The sequence below is a fragment of the Cyprinus carpio genome, unplaced genomic scaffold, assembly GCF_018340385.1.
Source record: "Cyprinus carpio isolate SPL01 unplaced genomic scaffold, ASM1834038v1 S000006657, whole genome shotgun sequence".
Taxonomy (NCBI): domain Eukaryota; kingdom Metazoa; phylum Chordata; class Actinopteri; order Cypriniformes; family Cyprinidae; genus Cyprinus; species Cyprinus carpio.
In genome coordinates, this window is record NW_024879281.1 from 325,100 (window position 1) to 343,126 (window position 18,027).

The 18,027-nt window shown below is 41.7% G+C and overlaps 1 long non-coding RNA gene and 1 pseudogene across 1 annotated transcript; both read left to right on the forward strand.

Moving 5' to 3' along the window:
• The first annotated feature begins 5,772 nt into the window (after positions 1-5,772).
• Positions 5,773-7,167, forward strand: LOC122144376. Its single transcript, XR_006159687.1, has 2 exons — positions 5,773-5,802; positions 6,894-7,167. It is a non-coding gene; the product is annotated as an uncharacterized LOC122144376 (long non-coding RNA).
• A 143-nt stretch (positions 7,168-7,310) lies between these two features.
• On the forward strand, positions 7,311-17,249 carry LOC122144379 (annotated as a pseudogene).
• The last annotated feature ends 778 nt before the right edge of the window (positions 17,250-18,027 follow it).

An 18,027-nucleotide genomic window follows, 5' to 3' on the forward strand; every position in this document is an offset into this window, starting at 1 on the left:
GAATCAACATATACTCTTTTTACTTGGATTTTTTAAGCCAATACGTTTTTGCATGCTTAATGTCAACCTATTAGGAATGTTCGAAGTTTGGTAACGTCTTAATAAAGCAATTCTTTAACAATGCAAATGGAATCCAGCATGGTGGGGACTGATGACAGAAAGAAGATTAAGCTTAAAAGCTTTTAAATCTTCAGTCAACTAGGACTAGATTACACTTTCTGTTAATTCGACTTGGCCCTTTAACTGCCCAATGCAAAAATCACACGGATTGTTTTCATGTTATGACAGCAGGCAGTGGAGAACTTGATTCAGCAGCTTACTGGAAAATGGTGTGGCCCAAATGAACGACCTCGGTGCCCGTTTTGACGTCCCTGTCCACCACTTCCAGTTTGATAACCACCCAGCGCGTCCCACTTTCTTTTCTGTACTCTGTGTCCAACTGGAGCATAGGGAACTTTTGGAAGAGTCTAAAAATATAAACATTCAATACCACAGCGATACCAACCACACACTAGCAATATTCACCACATCTTTACAAACCATAGCGGAATGTTCTGCGTGGTGTGACGGTTTGGCTCTCAAAACAGGTTGAACATTGTGGTTGCCTACTTTGTTGTCGTCAGCATCGAGTGTGAGTGGAAGATAACTGCGGGTGTGTGGTGCCCCGCCACACTAGGCGATCAACATCGTGCTTCTTTGATGGTATGTCTTGCTCATCAGTCGTGACTTAACTTTATTCAGTTGTTGACTCTATGTTAGTCGGGTTTTCAGTCGCGTGATCGCTTGCCAAGCCAGATTTGCAAACAGTGGAACGGGGGGGCTGCGAGCAAGAAACATTACTGGTGCTAGTTCATTTGCGTTAAATGAGTGGGTAGTTTGTTTCATTACATATGGGGTGGTATTTGTTGTGAACCTGGGGAATTTATTTGCAGAACATTTTGTTTTTAGGGACAGGTAACTGGAATCTTATATAAGAGTCCCCTTACATTTACAGGAAACATAATGAGAGTAGCAGGTTTATTCAGTGTGTTCAGAGGATAAAATAGTGTGTATACTGACGATGTATTAAAACGGTTGTATTTTACCTGATCCATTATCTAACAAGTTAGTGATCGGGCTTGTACTTTTACTTATTCCTTCTCCTCAAGTAATATTAGGTATAACAGCATACAACTGAGGAGTGAAGAAGGTTTCTTGGCACAAAATTAACAGTCAGTGTTAAGATGAAATTAAAATGAAGGGTTGCATGCCTCAAGATCTGGGACTGGTTCAAGCCGGGGACGGGCAGTGCACGAAGCGTCCGGTACGGGGTCAGGGTGGGCGGGGCCACCAGAAGGTGGCAACCCTGCATGTAACACTATAGAAGCTTGACCGACCATCACCCAACACAAAGCGGTACATCCCAGCTCGTGTCTCTGTCCGGACTTTGGCGTTCGGAAATTGCACAAGTAAAACTGAAGCAACTAATAGGAATTAAATGAGGTGAGGGACGCCACAGGGAAGAGCTGGGTGCTCGGGAGTGACGTCTGTATAGGAACCAAACCGTAACAATAGATCCAAACATGGTAATCTGAGTGGGTGAATAGAGTGGACAACATTGACCGTGGTGGGTGTGTGTGGTCAACACCAACAGCGGAGTACACTACATTCAGGCCACAAGAGCATAGTAGGTTCAACGAAACTGAACTGTCAAGTGATCTGATCGACTCGAGTTGATGTGAAAACATAATAGGGGTGGGGGGAAACCAGGAGAGCGTTGAGGGGGTGGGGGGCCTCTTTGGGGGGTCAAAAGGAGGGCGAGCCCTGGATGGCCATCTCTCTTCAAACCCTGGAAGGCGGCGTGTGCGTTGTCGACTCGCGTGTCTCTGCGCGCACGTTCTCTTTCTGTCTAATGACTCACTACACCGGCTGGAAGACTGGGACATTCCGCGGGTGCACCGAGGGACGCACCAGTGCCGCGCGTGGCTCGCATGCACCCCTAAAGCAACAAGTCGCGTCAGACGGAGTTGCTGTTGTAAAACCACACAAATGCATAAACGAAGCAGATAAAATGTAGACCAAGATGAGTGCTACGAAACATGTTCAAATAGCGAAACGTGGCTAGGCGACGTACTTGACTGGTCGCCCCTCAGCAGAACCCCGTCCCTGGTAAGGCCTCTAACTTTCATAACACGCTCCAGCTGCGATCTTCATAGGACGACCTAGGACACGATCTATCCCGTGAGAATACTGAAGAGCTAGAGAGCATTTCTGGGATTGTGTTAATCTGTAGAAAGGCTGTGCGATGAGCCATGGGTCTGGGTTTCTTTCAACGCGCACCCAGCGCTCGCTGGACTTGTAGACGTAGCCTTAACCAGGGAGGTGTGAATCATCAATCAGATCAGGACTAAGGGTGGGCAATAGTGTCTTATTCACAAAAATTACAAATAGCACCCATGAAAAGTCCCAGAAGAAAGGGAATAACCTTTCTCAGCTCATCATCTTCAATCTTTCTCGGCTTCCCCACATGAAACCCCAGCCAGTGCTGCTATGAGTTTTTTGTCCAGTGTGGGGCGTGTTTTGCTCGCAGGCGCCGCCATATGTTGCCCACGAGTGTCCACCTGCTCCTCTCGGAGTACAGGTTTGAGTACAGCTCCTCGGAGTCGGAATGGGCCCTTCTCAGCCTGCTGGCCCGTCACAAAACTACAATGGTTGGCGAATATAGAATAGTCCTCGCCTTCTTGTTGTTCCGTCGCAGGCCAGCTTGTTCGTTTCCCCTTCCTGTTTTTTGGACCCATGACAGCAGCAGGCCACGCGCTCACCCAGCCACGATTTGTTATCTACGCACCACGGCCACTTTGTTAAAGCGCGTGCTGAAGGTCGGCAGTCGGACAGCTCTGGCCCCGATACTGCACAAGGGCGTGGCGGCAACATCTTTGTTTCTAGAAACGAGAATCGATAATATCTTTGATTTAACTCTGAATTGCACGACTTACTAAAAAACAAAGATTTACTGTGACAGACGTAGTTTCCCATGTATTCAGAGGCACTGAGACAAGTGCAACGCAATGTCACGTTGAACAGGCACTACGATTATCTTTCAATTTTTACTTAACGACCAGGTTTTAATGGACAACTAAAGAATGCATTGCACGAGAAGCAAATATAGATCTATAATTGTGTTTTTGTATTCTCATCTTATATTATGAGACGCTATCAAGTAAGTTTTACTAGATAAACAGTTTTCGACATTGCGACAACTCGCAATAAACAGATCCAGCATACCTGACTAACGTTAGGCTAGACAACATTCATTGACATGCGCAAACTGTGATTTACATTTCGACGACACAACTCGAATGTTTTTAAACGCTAAACTGATTTTCGTATTTCCATCTGACTTAGTTCTTACTTGGTAGCACTCATGCGGTGACGTGCATGACCGCACACTTCGCGGGGAAGGCGCAGCTGGACGCCACGATAGCCGGGTGCCACCCCGTCGCAGTGGTACGAGGGTCGTGCTCCAGGGCGCTCATCGAAAATGCAATCACCTCCATGCGAAGGGATGTGGGCAAGATGTCGTGGTCCCGGCTTCGTGTACTGCGTACACCCTGAGCAACCAGCAGGGTTCACATGAACGCACCTTCCAGTCAACCCAATGTAAAAGTCCGCAACAACTGGAACGGTTAAACAGTGACCACGTGTCGAGTCCGTGCGGGAACATGGAATAAGGAGACCACTTATTCGGCCCCTGCAGAGTCATCATCAGAATTGATTAAAAAAAAAAAAAAAAGAATAGAAGCACCGTCCGAAGTATTTATGATTACCACATTTATTTCCATCACAATTTTGGGAGGTAAAACAGGTTAAAGTTAGTAATTTGTTCTTAAAAACCTTATTACAGTAATTTTCTAATTGAAGGAATGAATTAATTTATTAAAAAATCCATGGCAATACTAGACAGTCCATCATGTGTATCTATCAACTTCCAGTTTTTCACTAATCTATCTATCGATACTATTCTATAATTATATTGGATATATAGATAATATCTATATCATCTATTATCTATTATTCTTCTATGTATCTTCTATCTATCTATCTAATCTATATCTCTATCTATCTATCTATCTAATATAGGTATATCGGTATACTCTATCGATGTATCTATATTCCTATCTAGCATCTATCTTATCTATTTATTCTATCTTATCTATCTATCTATCTGTTTTTTTCTTTTAGGCCTGTATGTATGATGAGTGTCTATAATTCTATCCGTCTATAGTCGTGGGACGTGTCTAGATCTATCTATCTATCATAGTCAAGTCTGTCATGTCTGTATGTCTGTCATCTATCTATTTATCTAGATTATATTTGAACCCATTCAAATATAATTCCGTTCTGTCTTTATTATTTCACGTGGGCGATAATTTTCCCCCCCCTTAAAATGCCCATCATTCTGACGTACATAAATTCCTGTGCTCTCCCTGCAGCCAGGAAAGGGAGAAGTATTCAATTTTACGTCACTTTTGCTGTGGCGACACGTTGTGTGGGGGGAGTTCCCAAAAATTTCTCTCGCTAGCACAGTTCAGTGCCAACCCGCATCTTGGTCACCCACCATTTTCCCACTGAGCTTTTTGCATTCACCTTCTTCCTCTCCCCCCCAGACCTTCCCATGATTTCCGTGATTTATACCCCACGAGAGGAAACTTGGATAAAACTCCTTAGTGTCACAGGAAGTTATTTTTTATTGAGAGGTTCAAACTAAAAATACGGGGAATAAAAATAAAGAGTCCTTGGAACCCCCCCCCAAATCACCGATTTGTAACTGCAACAGCCCGTACCATTACTAAATAACCCAACAGACACGAATTTTAGGTTTATGGAGAAAACAGTTTCGGTTTTATCTTAATATCTCCACAATGCCTGTATTCTCTGTCCCATGCTGAGAATAAATAAGGAGACTGTATTAAAGAAGAAGAAAGAAAACCCAGACTCGATGTAGTATATGTGTGACCTTTTTTTGAGAATAATATCCCGCGGCTCCGTTTGGAATCTCTCCTCCCTTTTACCTATTTACAATCTTATTTTCCACTATCTTCGTAGCAGCGTCAGAAGAAAACTAAAATACCAAATAAATATGACAATAAAAAACAAAAATAACTCAATGCATTTTTACAAAACACATTATTTTTTTTTTTTTTTACCAGGCACCTGTAAACATCTGAAGTGAACTTGTTTGTAGGGTAGGTGCTAGTGTAAACATGTCTAAATTACTATTTTTTAAAATGCCTGGATTGCTACCGATTTACGGCGTAGCGCAAAAAACTCATGATCCATGCGCCCAAAAGAAGGTAAGAGGGCGCGCGTTCGACAGCTTCCACAATCATCTGAAGGACGCCTCGAAAGTACGGCCCCGCCACCACAGGGGACGGTGACTATCTTTTATCTTCTTCACTTCTATTACCCCCTCGTGTTTGCCATCGGGACAGGGAGGAAAAAAATCCATCAACTTGAAGCCGGCTGAAGGACCCCCACTTTTTTCATATAGGTGTGTCTTCTTCTTTTTGTTTTTTGTTTTTTTTTTTTTTTTTTTGCCAGTTTTTTCATTGAGCCAAGTACGTTTGTAAAACAACCAGCAGTATATCTTGTTTTGTAGTCTTAAGGTTTGAAGGTTATTTAATTTCATCCGCGTTAGTGCTTAGGTTAGAGAGCGAGAGCGTTTGTTATCTATCACCCTAGCGCGCGCGGAAGCGGCTACGGGAAGTTACTGGGCGGGCTGCAGTGTCAAAAAAGATCTAAATCGACAATTTTGTGTGAGTGGTGAGAAAAACCTTTTTTCCCTCTTATTCTAGTTGCAGTGATGATATTTGTCTGTACTTCTTATCAATATTTCCGCTGGCTAATTTGAACGGATTCGAATGAGCGCGAGCTCGTGGTCTTGTCAGGTGACTCGCCTGGAAAAAAACGCCAGGGTCTCTTTCCGGGGATTAATTTAATACCACAGTGCCACCTGATATATGTTTGTTTTATGTGTAACTTTTTATTTTTGGGTTATTTTGGTGTTTCAATTAGTCTTTTGATTTATAAGTTTATTAGCTGTTTAGCGGGTGTGAATGAATGAGCGCGCAGGTAAAATGGGTATTGCCCTGTTAAACTAAGAGGTCATATGAAAATTTCTGCACTGAAGTAGTGCGATATTTTTATTTTAATACTAATATCAGCGAATGGTAGCTGTTTAAAATGGGTCGTTTTTAGGTTTGTTTTCGACTAATATTGTTCCTCAAGCTAACGTTAGCGAGGAAGTGCGCGAGCGTGGAGAACTGGCTCAAACAGCCCTGGAGCGACAGTCAACTGCATTTCATCATGGATTTTCTGCGTTTCTTTGACAATAAAGGGTGCATTGCAGGAATGTGCTGGAAAGCCACACGACACCAATACGCCGAAGGCTTCATTTAAATACTAGTGTCTGTTGTCAGAGTTTAAAATATTAATCAAAGTGCTGCCTTCCCTGGCTTGTAAAACAAAGTGGTCCGATTGACTTTAATCACTTTTTAAAGTTTTTTTTTTTTTATTTGATTTATTCATTTATTTTTTAAGTGTACATATTGTGAATTGAATGCGTTGGCTTGATTATTGTAGTCATAAGCCATCGGTTGTAGTTCGTGCATAAGCAGTTATGAGTTTTGTTGTATGATCATACATGCATTCATTCTGTGTTCTCGGTGCGCCCCCTTTTTTTGTACAGTGAAAGATTTTTCTAGACCTTCAGCTCCGCTGTATGCAAAAAAGTACTGCTAATAAATGTTTTAGTGTGTAATAGACTTATGTCCAAGTTCTGGCTCCTCTGCAGTGAAATTGTTGCATAACACGGGAACCTTCCCATTTTCTCTTTTTTTTTCTCTTTTTTCCAGGAATGAGCTACCATTCACTAACTGTGTCTGTTGCACAATGGATGTCCACTCTGTCTGCCTAATTACCCAAGCCAAAACAAATTGTAACAGATCTAGTCTAGTCAGAGGATAGCAATAGGCCCTCACTCCCCCTCTCCCTTAACGTTACGTATCAGTTTAGAGCAGTGCAGATTCTTTCTCTGGTGTCTGGATTGCTTTGATTTGCTGGTTTAGCGAAGGGGCGAAGGTAGGTCTGAGGCAGAAAACTGATTTAGAAACACTAGTACCTCAATTATCTGGGGATCAAAATATCCAGTGTGCTGCTGCTTGATTTATTTATACATTTGGTTCTCTTCCCTGTAAGATTGTGAAGGTTATTTTTTTCCTGTATAGCAGAAAACCATCAACACACAATGGTGTCGACAACTTTAATGCAGTATGATTTTTGACCACCCTTGCCGGCTCAAGTGCATCATAGCCGGTTATCTATGGCTCCTAATGGTAGGGTTCATCGCAAAGCGTTTATCCTTGGTCTTTTCTGTAGGTGCTACTGATGTCGCCAACTCGTTTGGTACAGCAGTGGGGTCAGAGTGTGTAGTTACAGCTTAGACAGGCCTGTATTCTTGCTGCTGTATTTGAGACGCTGGGCTCTGTGCTGATTGGAGAGCCAAAGTCAGCGAGACCATCCCGCAAAGGCATTATCGATGTGACAATGTACAATGGCTCAGAGCATGTGTTGATGGCTGGATCAGTCAGCGTTATGTTTGGTAAGTAGTTTGCGAAGCTTAATGCTCATATGTTTTATATATATATTATATATTTTTTAATATGTAAAATTAAGGTTTCTCTAAGTTTTATGTTTTCACTACCCTTAAGGCTCTGCTGCTTGGCAGTTGCTTCGCCTCTCTTTCTGAAGCTTCCTATTTCTGGGACCCATTGCATTGTGGGAGCTACCATTGGCTTTTCACTGGTCGCCAAAGGTCAGCAGGGCGTCAAATGGCTGGAGCTTCTTAGAATTGGTGAGTCAGCTGCATTCACAAGGATGATTCATTTGTAGTTGCACTTGTGCGAGTATTACGCTACTCCAGAAACTGGAGATGTGTTTGTTTCTTTACATATCGTTGTTCTTTGCTGTCTTACAGTTGCTTCTTGGTTCCTCTCACCTGTCCTCTCTGGCATCATGTCCGCAGTTCTTTTCTACTTTGTTCGCATATTCATCTTGCAAAAGGTAAATAAAATGATCTTGTCTTTCAAACTTGGTTTTAATTAATTACTTGGATGTAGAATGAAAAGGCTATGGAATAAAATTACACCAAAGCTGGGTGTTGGCTAACAGTCTGTACTTTGTTCTTTGCAGGATAATCCCGTGCCCAATGGTCTGAGGGCCCTGCCATTCTTCTATGCTATTACAATGGGAATCAACCTGTTCTCCATCATGGTTTACTGGAGCACCGAGTAAGTATTGCTCTATGTCTGCCTTTTGCATGGCTATTAACACCCTAACCAGATGCCCAGATTCTGCCAGACTGTGTTTAGAGTGCTTAAGGCAAAGCAGTGTTTAACCATTGGGCTCCGGAGAACTCAGTGGAGCACTCGCAGCCTGAAGCATGTGGTGCCTGTATTCACTTGACAATCAGAGTGTTTTTCCTTCATCATAGGAAGAGAAAAAAAACAGTGGAATAAAGGAATTCATGCCCAGCAAAATGGGCAAAATCCAGCCACAGTAGAGAAAGCACCACGTTTTTGAGTGCAGTTACGTGGAGCTCTGAAATGATTTTTATGAGATACTTTGCTGAATACTTTGGCCTTTTTAATTTGAAACCCTTTTAAAATGAGCAACCTTTGCTCCTTTTTGTTTCCTCGTACGCCACAGGCGGTTCAACAATTCAAGGAAGTCAACTGGCCGGGCCATATAAATGAAGGCTTCAGGCCAGGTATGATGCAATATGCACCATCGGGCACGTGTGTACACACATGCAACGCCCAGCGGGGGCGCATTGTACGGTAGTCACAGCAAGGTGCAGCAGAACACACACACATTCACATGTAGCAACACACATACCTTATGCTTAAAAGACATCGTAATGCAACATGTAGGATTCAGAGAAGTTGTTATTTGGACAGTATAATAGTTGCAAGTTAGTTATGGAAAAAAATAGTTTTTTTGAATAAATTCTTAAGAGTTAAGTACATAAAGAGTAAGGATAAGTTGAATTGTTACAAAAACTTTTGACTTATTAAGTTAAATTCTTGCCATTCAGATAATTTGTAGTGGTTGTAATTGACACCCTCGAGCACAGTTCTAACGACTTTAAAGATGAATAGTTTTCTCAAAATTAAAGGCTGTCCTCTAGAGCCCATTTAATCATTCCAGTGTCACTTCGGGACTCAATCAGAATGACGTTTCTCTTCAGCCAAATTCATCAGCTGACACACATATGTGAGTGTTTGAGTGCACCAGGACAAGGACATATATCCTCTCACAATCTCCCCACCAATTCAGGTCGACGTAGTTTCCCATATTAGAGACATCTTAACTTAAGCATCTTTGGCCACACTTAGAGACATCGTCATGTCATCTGCTGTTGGATTAGCTTTAAAGGAACCAGATCAGCAGGCACAGTCCCTTCACTCCTCCCACTCTCAGCCTGTTTAAAGCAGTTGACTCAGGTTCAGTTAATTCAGAGCGTCTTCCAGGACAGGACAAGACAATACCGGCACCAACCTGGTGGGGGGGGGGGGGGGGTGGGGGGGTATGTAGGTGAGGAGGCGTGTGGCATGTCATGAACTTTGATCAACCTACTTTGTCTTTGAAGGGGCTGCAAGGCAGGCACACATGCTCTGTAAAATATCAGGTCAGTATGTAAACTAGGGTTGGATTTTCCTTTGAAAGGACGCATAGTTCATGGTAGTTGGCGTGTCCGGGGGGGGATACGTGCGAACACCCACGTGTGGTTGGTGTCCTGGTTTTTGTTTTTCTACAAGTTTTGTGAGAGAATGAAAGTATGACGGGTATCCCTAACACATGATCAGGAGATTCAACTCACTACTGTGCAAGAAGTTGCATCCAGTCAAACCAGTTTGGAGGTGTGATATATAGGTGTGATATGCACATCACGTCAGGGATCCGCCTCCCTAACAATCTCCTTTTCCCAAACACATGTTGCCTCTCAACTCTTTGTTAATTATGTTCTCTAACCCATCCCCGCACCCCAGTTGCAGCACACAGAACGTAAGGTCATTCAGCAACCACAGTGTCTGGCAAGTTTTTCTCCCCATTCAAAAATACACATGACACACAAGCTCTCTCTTCTTGTGTTTAAATGTCAGCTGATTCCCAGCATTTGAGAGAATCCAAGTAGGCAAGAAAAGTAATCTTTGTTTGTTCTAATTTAGACTCTTAGCTAGTTCAACTAGTTTTCACAAAAACTTCTCTAAAGGTTTGGATTAAAGATAGGGATTCGCCCTGTGATTTTTACAGCCTCAATTCTACTATCTTGAAGAGGTGCTGTACTAGTTGTCAAATTGTCAGAGCCAGTCCACAGATTCTGGGCAAGCACAAGTTGTTATATAAAAAAAATTATTTGCACAGACTTCAGACTAAGATTCCAATCCAGTCAGTGGAGATCAAAAGGGTTTAATATTTTAAGCCGATTTTCGAAGACATTGTTGCATTTGCATGTGTCTTCCTAGCAACAAGGCACCATGTTTCAGTGTTAGTTTGTGTTCACAACGATTTGATAGTCTGGTAGTGTTATGAACCTCATCGTTACTGTATTATGCCTATTTATTTTTTCTGTAACCATTCAGACACATCCGGTGTCTGAATGCCTAGGTTTTAAAATCTTTCAGATTTTAAGTTTTATATGATTATGCTTTAACTTGTATTATTTCATATCCTAATTTAACAATAAGGGCCATGAGGGTTGGCTACACCCCTCCCGCCCCCAGTACTTCAATGCTTGGTTTCAGTCTGCTTACCCTTTGAAAAAACCACAGGACCGTGGGGTGTTTTTGGCTGTCATGGGGATACAAAGAACGAAGAGCGATGAAATGGAAAGTCTAGGCCAAGCTTAGCTAGCAATTTAAAGATCTTTCTGTGTGGATTTTTGTTTTGAAGGATTCTAGAATGTTTTTATTATGTGGACCACTACCACAGACCCAGCGCTAACAGCACACCAGTACACAGACTTAAGACAGACCAGTCAAAGAAGGAGCCAGACTGATTATTCTGTATTGACTCTCTCAAAAATGAGTTGACAAAGTGTCAAAAAATCACTTTTTGTTTTTTAAAGTTGAGCCATTGAGCTAAGCTTCACTTTGTGGCCATTGTGGACTTTGTGGTTTTGGCTAAGGAAAAAAAAACAAAAAAAAAAAAAAAAAAAAATAAAATAAAAAAAACAAAAAAAAAAAAAAGAAAAAAAAAAAAAAAAAAATAAAACAAAATAAAATAAAATAAAATAAACAAAAAAAAAAAAAAAAAAAAAAAAAAAAAAAAAAAAGAAGAGCACCATAAAAAAAAAAAAAAAAAAACTTGGTCGTGTGGCCCCAAAACCGACACCAAGCAACATTCATGGTTAGTGATACAAATGCTTTTAGAATGGTTTGTTAGTGAGACCCAAATGAAACTAAAAAGTTTATTTACTGATCTCAGTTAATTATCAAAAAATGCTTGGAACTTTCTACCATATGCGCAGCAGTCAAAGAGCACAAATGGGGATATAATTGCTATAAACACCAGTTCCCAGTCTACAATGACTGGGCACTGAGTGGTATGAGCTGCCTCTCTTTTGTGGAGGAGGTGTTTTGTCAAACTACGCTGATGTAAGCATGAATGCTCGTTCCCTGCCTATCTTGACATGCCACAGGGATGCTTTTCTCTCAAACTGAGCAGGAACTGTGCACGGAACTGCCATAATTGATACTGGGCCCCATCCTAGACCTTTCTATTATTTCTAGTACAGTTCACCCCCTAAACCTCTCTGGCCCACACCTGTTCTGTCCTTTCTTCCTTCTATTCTTAGCTCTGCTGAAGTCATTTGGGTTTGGAAAGCAGCTGTTCCTCCCTCGTGGTACCTCAGAGCTCTACTGAAAGAGTGAGACATCCTGGTGTCTTGTCTCCTGAGATTGGTATGCAACTAATTTCATAGCACAGCAGTGGCCACGGAATGCCATGCCAGCATCCGTGTAGTAATACGTGGCATGTGGCAATGACAGGAGTTTAGCACCAATTGCTCTTCCTCGTATCTCTAAACCTGTCTTTATTTTTATTTACAGCACATTTTTTTCAAAGTTAGAATTTGGTCAAAGTCAAATTTACAACCTTTTTTAAACCCTCTTTTGGTTTTGTGAACCTATGTTGCCCAACATTTCATTATCTGTGCTTTGGACCCCATGGGGAGTACATAATGGCTGACTTGCTCACCAGCACTCTTCCTTGAGCATGCAGTGGGGCATTCTTCATCACTGCAGCTAGCACTGCAGCCCTTGGCTCAGATATAACCTTTCTGCGAATGGTCACTTTTTTTTCCCCCACCCGTCCTCCCCCAAAAAGGTGGTTGCTGATATCTTGCCGGATAGCCTTTAAAATACTCACACTTGTGCCATATGTACAGTGGCTTGTGTCACTGCAATGTTTTGCTGCTGTTGTTCACACTCACATCTCACCTGAATTGTTATGTAAGAGACAGGGCCTTTTGCTGCATTTTGAATGTGACCAGATTTGACACTGGTTGCGTTGAAGTTTTGGCTTTTGTTTCTATGGACTCTAAACATGTGGAGGAAGTATTATATATATTTTTTTTAGAGTGTCCCCACAGCATTTTTCTAACTAAAATGATAAACCACAGCCTGTGGCCTAAGTATTTTTCTGAATATGATTTTTCTTCGAAGGGTAGCTATTTTTGGATGCAGTAATCCACTTCTATGTCTTATTACTGTTTAACTCCCAAAACAATTACTAACAACCTGAATCCAAAGTCCCCGCCCCTTCCCTAATGCTGTTTATGTTGATGGTAGCACATGCTGCCCTTTGTCTCAAAAACACCTTTCCTTTTTTCTCCTTTCCCTCGCACCCTCTTGGTCCCTTTTTCCCCCGTGAACATGGGACTGCAGTGCTGGGCTTCGGGGTAACTGCCCCCGGTGGGGAGGCTGCTATTTCACTTTGGGTTGGGCCGGTCACGCTATCATCGTTGGTTTGCTGTCTGCCCTAGGCTCAAGAAGAAGATCCCAAAGAAGATCTGTCTTTTGTCTTGTGGTTAATTCAACCATGTAAACCATAAAACGATGTATCATTAGCAATACACTATGATCAATCCAGTTGGGACAGTGTCATTTTCCCGAGCACAATTGGGTATCATAACCATTGCCAAATAGATTAATGAAAGAAAGATGAATGGGTGGGGTGCCTCAAGGGTTTGTGTTAGGGCCATTACAGATGTTTTTTTTGCATTGTACTTGAAGATATAACAATACATCAACCTTGGTGTTTTTTTTTTTTTTTTTTTTTTTTTTTTTTTTTTTAGTTTTTTCCTCCAGACCCAATAAAGTCTGGACGGCAATCTGTGGACATGCAAGGTTTATTAGCCTTAGGCCAGGAATCTCCAACCCTGCTCCAACACGCATGTCTGTAATCTATCAAGTAGCCCTGAACATCTTGATTAGCTGGTTCAGGTGTGTTGGATTGGGGTTGGAGCTGAAATCTGTAGGACCGTTATTGTGTTATTTTACTGACAAATGTCGAGAGTACATTACTGTAGCGCGAAGCACATTAATACAATGCAAGAGCGCAAATCCGGATGCGTGCTCTCAGATACACGCTTTGGGTCTCGCCCGAGCGAGAGAGTGCGCGCACTTAAAACGTATCTCTACTCTCGCTCAAAAAATGTGTCTGTGCACTTCCAAATCACTCGGGCTATGTGCTATAGATAATATTAATTCTTTTGCATCTGAATTAAACGTTGTCAAAGGATATCATTGCTTTTTTTAAAAATTAGTCTCAAAAACCGATTTTTTTTACATTGTTTTGTATTTTTGTTTTAACAAACTGGTTATTGTAGCTACTTTGTTTTACTAATCTCTAGTTGTATTTTGATCTTTTCTGCAAAAAAAAATGCACAGATGTGTCATCTCTCGTAAAATAGGTACTTGTAAACACTGTTTAAAAGGTACTTTATAATAAACGCTTTTAACCAATCAGACGTCCACAACTGACACAATTTAGCAATGTAATGGATGTAGCCTATGAAAACATGGCAGGAATTGGGTGCTTGGAGATTGGTACATAACCTTTGTTATTTATTTTATAAAGCACGTTTAAAACCATAAAAATGGACCTTGGTCCCAACTGGTTGGTCTCTGAGCAATTTATCTAAAACAACATAGTATATAGCCTATGTACCCTAAAGACATCTATATAAACCATCACTGTTATATCATATATGTCAGATAAGGTACCTCAACTGAAATTAAACTCAATTGCAGTAGAATTCTAAGTTGGTATGATGGCAGAATAATAAGTAACAAAGCTCACTCAGATCAACATCAAATGTAGAATATATGATTGTAAATTATGCAAGATATAGCACATGCTCTAATATCGTGCTGTTTGGGGACATTTGTGGGAACTTACAATGTTTTTTTTTTTTTTTTTTTTAATCCATGTGTCTGTTTTCAGTTTGATTTGTTTTTTTTTAATCATGACATCACCACTTAAATTCGCTTAAACATTCAAGGGCACTCTTCTCTAAAACAGTGAATATTCAGTTATATGACAGTTACATGTAATACGGGTCTGCAAATGCATTAAGCCCATTAGACTATAAGAGTAATGTTATGGAAAAATAGAAAAAATAGTGTTAATTTATATTCAATCCAAGAGCCACAATAAGTAGTATATGACCACATGAATTTGTTAGATCCATATGCTTTTTTGTTGTTTAGATAAATCGTTCAGAAAGGGTTTGACCAAACTGTTAAAGGTATTTACAAATCATCCAAATGCCCAATTCATTTGTAATATTATGACTAAGTAGTTATGAAAATTGTAAAGAAATTACAGATCCATCTTTGAATCTGATGGTTGATAACCTTGGATGACAAGTGGGGTATTCAGGGCCGAAATGCAGAAAAGAAATAATATCTATAGTGCATGAGCCCAGAGAGATTGAGAGTGCACAGGGCACAGTTGAGCACGAGGAGGAGATAGTTTAAGTGTATCTGCGCGAGTGTCTGGTTTTTGCGAGAGCAAAGGACTATTGCGCCGGTGGGTCGTGACGAGAGAAGAGATCCAGCTCACACATTTATTAATGTGCTTTCGTGCTACAATAAGAGCTCTCGACTTTGTCAAGTAAAATAATGCCATAACGGTTAGCTCTCCAGGAAGCAGGGTTGGAGACCACTGCCTTAGGCCAGAGCACCAGGTGTTCCATTGGGGATAATACCCTGACAGATTAAAACTGTGGCAGTGAACAGCAGTTTGACAAAATCAGTTCACTTAGAACGGACCAATATAATCTTTAAAGGAATGTTCTGGATTCACAGTACAAATGTAAGCTCTGTCAACTCTTATGGGGTTTTCTTTTGTTTTAACTTATCCTTGTTAGTGCCATGAAAAGTACAGGATGTCATTAAGTGATTGAAAATGTAGTAAAAGTATCTTAACAGCTGTGATTCAGTATAGTTCACAGAACAGAAGTTTAATGGCAGCATGTTTATAATTCCTCAAACACATAAGACAAAAACACCAAATATCCCACAAACTGCACTTTCAAGAAATACACTGCTTCTAAACAAGCACAGTCTGGTTATTCACTTGTGTTTGTTTTTTTTTTTGGATCTAAAGCTGTATAGATTTTGGCAGTGCATCGACAGTGCCTGATTGGGTCATAGAGAGAGATTCCACTCATTGTTGAATATGGCCGTGGTAGATGAGGTGTTGACTGGGACGTTCACTCAGGCTCGTAGAAAAATAGAAAGCGTGTGCTTTGAACACCATGAGCAGAATCAGTGGAACGATGGACCCGAGTTATGTCATGCTGTCCTTGAAATGTAGGGTTATAGTGACACAATTTACGCAAACAGAGTTTGCATGATGCGTGACAGTTTATGAATCGAGCGCTCATGTGATGGCCATGTGAACTGAATGGTGAGTAAAGTGCGTACCAGCCTTTGTACTGTCACAAAATGATTTGATCAGATTCACCTTTACTCAACTAATTAGGGTTCTTCATTTAGTGTTTATACAATGTATTTTTTTGAAAAATGGTAAATTTATGCATTCAATTAAACCCTTGACCCATAGGTTAACTTAATGTGGAAATAGTCTTATAAATTTCTAACTTCTGCATTTTTGGCCGTTTTTAGTATGATTTAATGATATAAATTTTTATTATATGTTAATGTTGTGATTTTTAATGTTATTCAGTATGAGGAGATGACGCCATACTTAGGGGTGTATGGGCAACTAAAGATTTAAAGCCCCGGTATTTAGATAAAGTATTAATAGTGATTTTTCAGCTAATTTGTGCATATTTACTACTTTGTCTGTACCATTTTTAATTTGCTAGCAGAGCTTGGAGGCTGACCAATGTCATTTGATAACACAGGTGAAGTAACAGTCTTCACAGTCACTCTAAGAGTCCTCTGATGGAGAAGAGGGGCAGCATGAAGCTCACAGCCATCCTGAAACCTCGCCTGAGGAGTCCAGTGCCATGCCCTATTTTCAGCCCCTTGGCCATCCTTTTTCTGAGGCGCGCAAGGGTAACTGGGACTTGGGATTCAGATGACGCGATGCAGAGGAATGCAAAGAGTCAGAGAGGGCAGTGTGTAAGTTCTGTTAGAGCGTAACATTCCATGCCAGTCATGACCACCCGTTTATGTTTTTGTCGAAAGTTCGATAATGTAACTTGATTCTGGTTTCAGCAGCTCGAAGATTGCCCATGTTCATTTAACCACTGGGCCACCACTCCGCCTAGTATGGTTACTCTCAGTACACACAGTTCACAAGGACTCTGGCCTCATACAAGGACCTGCCTCACAAAACTCCATTGGCAAAAGTGGGAGACTGCCATGGGGGAGGGTGGTGAACGTCCCATCCGCCGCAACAACAGCTACACCTAAGACACCAGGCCATCATGGCATGCATGGAGACTTCAAGGCCCCAAAGAAGGCTGACTTCCATGTCAGAAGACGGTAGCCAAGGACAAAGCCAACAACAGAGAGACAGGCGCCATCCGCGATGGACAGCTAACGAGTTCTGCAATGACGTGGCAGAGAATGGGCACCTGAGGTATCGGTGATGGTGAGGTTGCTTTGGAGTGCTGACGTGATGCTGGGAGCAGCCGTCGTTCTTTGGAGGAGGGGATAGGGCCGATGTGACAGACCTGAAGTGTCAGATGCTCTTCCAGTTCCTTCAAATTATCACTGACTGCTTGGCTCCTTTGCTTCACGGAGGAAATGCTTGTCAGGTAATGAGCATGTACTGCACAGTGCCTAAATAGATTTACAAATGCTGGTATTCTAAGCACTCAAGCAATTTACCTTATTTTGGTTTTCAGTAATGCAATTGGTCCAATGGTTGCCTTGGTGGATATGAGAGTGGGTCAGTTATATCTAGTGCCACCAACTCCAATCGGTTGCTGCTGTATGAGTGGAGTGGGTATCTGTGTAGGTTGTCGGTACTTTTCTTTTTTTATTATTAGGGCCGACAGAGGCATCCAAACACTGGGCAAGGACCGCCCCCATCCCACCCGTCTAGAGTATAAACAAAAAGCCATGTTGGTCACCCAGACAGCACCTGCGTGTACAGAGCAAAACCCTCCAACCGGCAGAGCTTCCCTAAACGAGACTTTGTTTAATGTCAGTGGTTTCAGCATTGAGCTCGCCTCAGCTGTCACTGCTGTTGTGGTTGCTTTCCAACATTGGTCTTCCGTTTCTACCACTCCTGCAAGGAACAGGACTGTATGCAAAACAACCAATGCCAACAAGTCCTAGACAGAGGGCTCTTGAATGAGATTGCTAACTACATTTGTTGTTGAGGGTGTTTTTTATTTATTTGTTTTGCTTTCAGGGTCGGTGTCGGTGGGGGCTGGTGGTTGGCTGCGCTCCAAGAAGGCAGTGGACTGGCGAGACTGGTCAGAACATCTCATGGCCGGGT